The following is a 3,135-nucleotide window of genomic DNA, read 5'->3' on the forward strand; positions in this document are numbered from 1 at the left end:
GCCCATTTTAAGGGCCCCTTTTCCCCGCCCCCCTTTCCCCATTGAACAATCCATTTTTTCCGGCATACCTTTTCCCCTTCCCCGTGGGTTCCCCTTCAGCTCCCCTTCCGAGCTTCTTTTTTTCTTTTCGATTCCCCCAAATTTTTTCCCTCAAAACTAACATCCCAAAACCCCCCTATTCTTCCTTGCCATCTCCACGTTCCCTACTCCTTTCTCCATGCATGGATACCCCCCTTCCCTTTCCCCCTTTCCCCTCATCTCCAACCTCCCCCGTTCTCTGTATTCCGTCCTCCGGGGCTTAACCTCCCCCCCAATTTTGCTCTTCGTTTCCCGAAACCCCCAAAAAAAATCCCCCCTCTGTCCTTCTAACATTCCTTGACCATGTCCCCACTATTCCCTTTTAGTATTACGTATATACTGAGGGCTCCAAATCCACCTCCGGTGTGGTTTTGCAGTAATTTTCCCAAAAACTCGTAATTCAAATACTCCCCCCTAAATCCAGTGTCCTTATACGAACGTATGCACCCCTTTTTTGCTCTAAAAACAATTACTCATTTTTCCTACAATTTTATGACTCCGAACTCTTAACTCCATACAGTAAAAACACCCCCAAACCCCCCTTTTTGTAAGACCCAGAAGGGTTTTTGTCTACACCACACCCATAAAAACAATAAATTTCTGGGTCCCCCACCCAGTTGGAATCCCCGGCAAGAACGGCAGATACACTAGCACGCCATGCCTCTATTCCACATCACCCCCAACCATGCTCTCAGACCCCCAGCCACGGATTATCCCACTTTTTAAAACCCTTTTTGTTTTAATGATGGCAATCTTTTTTTGGTCAAGCCCCGCACTAAAAATTTCATTCGTTTTTTAATTTTTTGGTTGTTTTATCGGAAAGATGTTGGGAACCCTTCGCCGTTTCCATTGGAACCCAAATTAAACCCCTCCTTTGAGTCACACTACCACCCTATGTCCTATTAAGTTCCCCTTTAATTTTCCCAACATCCCATTGTCGTGCCCCGTTTGAAAAAACCCCTACCTCTGCTTTCCCCCACATCCTCCCTTCACCGACCTCCCAAAATATCAGACATCCTTACAGAATCCCCCAAATTTCTGCTTCAAAAAACCATTCTCTTTCCCAAAAGCATAATACCCTTTATTTAATCAACTCCTTTCCACACCCGACCCCAAAACCCTTTCACTCACCAATTTCCCTTGCCCAGCTTAGACAAAAAAATCACAAATCAACCACCCTTCCCAACATTAACTATAGTGCTAAGACCTTAGATTTTTCTAGCACATTTCTCTGCTTTAACCATTAACCTTTAAACCCATGGCAAATTCCGGGGTTTCATTTTTGACCCAAACTGTCCTGCGAGACCATATTTAACTTTAAAGAAAAAGCTCCCCGCTCCCTTTTGAATCTTAAAAACTCTTCCCATATACTGGGGGTCAGATCGCAAAACCCCTTCATCTCATTTTAAATTTTGACCCTCTCCACTCTTGTTTAGGGTTTTCCAACTATCCCCCCCTCAACTTCTTCCTTCCCCATCTTGATACAATCCATCACGTGGTCTTCGCTTAGCACTAGGCCCCTTTTCGCTCCTCCCCATTTGGAGACGTACACTAAAATCAGGCTACCATCTTTTATCTCAAAACGCGTCCCTTTCCTCTCCGATGTTTTTGTTCGTTTCTACCAACTTTCCCTCACTAAACTATCCCACAATCCCTACTTCTTCCTAGCTTCGTTCACGATTCCCTACTCCTTTCTCCTTTCGCAGGAACCCCCCCCCCCATTCCCCTTTTTCCCTCATCTCAACCCTCTCCCTTTCTTTCCCATTCAGGTCCCCCCAGGCTTATCCCTCACCCCAAATTTTTGCCTTTTTTTTCCCGCCCAAAAAAAATCAATATCCCCTCTGCCTTCTCACACTTTTCCTTGACCATGCCCCCATCTTTCCCTTATATTCACGTTATACTGAGGGCTCAAATCCACCTCCGGTGCGGGTTTTTTTTGCGTATTTTCCCAACTTTTACTTTCAAATACCCCCTTTCTGAACCGGTCCTACTACAAAACTGTATGCACCCCTTTTTTGCTCTAAAAAAAATTTACTCCTTCCTTTTCTTTTTTAAAATTTTTTTATGACTCCTAATCTTTAAAAACTTCAAAAGTCAATACCACCCCCAAAACCCCCTTTTTTTTTGAAGTCCAGAACGGTTTTTTACCTATCCAAGCATAAAACAATCAAATTTTGCTGGGTGCCACCATGTTGGAATCCCCGGCAATGAACGGGAATTACTAGCGCCACGCCCCTAGCCAATCATACCCAAACCCCGCTTCTCAGTATCCAGCCAGGATTTTTACCATTTTTTTTTAAGACCCCTTTTTTTAATGATGGCAAACTTTTTTTTTCAAGCCTCCCACTAATAAATTACTTCTGTAAAAAATATCAATCCCTCCTGGCGCTCCATTTTACGGGGAAAAGATGTTTGGGAGACGTTCTCGCCGTTTCGCTTTTGGCCCCCAAACCCGTCTAAAACACTCCTTCTATTCACAATCGATCCCCCCTTTTGTTTTTTATGTAATGTTTTTCCCTTTCAATCCCACACATCCTATTGTCGTGCCCTTTTGAAACAACCCGTACCCCTTTCTTTTTCCCCCCCCTATCCTCCCTTTAGACCCCCAATTACAGACATCCTTTTCAGAAACCCACACTTTCGCTTCAACAACCTATTCTTTTCCTAAACGCAAAATCCTTCATTTTTAATCTACTCCCTTTCCACACCGACCCTAACCCTTTCATCACCAATTCCCTTTTCCCAGCTTAGACAACTAACACTAAATCAACCACCATTCCCAACATTAACTATAGTGCTACAACCTTAGTTTTCTCACATTTTTTTCTTTTTTAAACCTAACCAAACCATTCCCTTCCGAAACCCCAAAAAATGGGTACCCCCCTCAAGACTACGCCCCCTGAAAAAAACTCGCTTGTGCAAAAAATGTTAGAGCGAATGGTGAATTCCGTTAATGTGGTTTTTAATCCACAAAACTTTCCTCTTTCCCAATTGGTTTTCGCCGTGCCAGAAGCACAGGACCATGCTCATTTTGAAAAAATTACATCTGCATTTGCA

Source organism: Penaeus monodon, chromosome 4 (genome assembly GCF_015228065.2).
Source record: "Penaeus monodon isolate SGIC_2016 chromosome 4, NSTDA_Pmon_1, whole genome shotgun sequence".
Classification (NCBI taxonomy): domain Eukaryota; kingdom Metazoa; phylum Arthropoda; class Malacostraca; order Decapoda; family Penaeidae; genus Penaeus; species Penaeus monodon.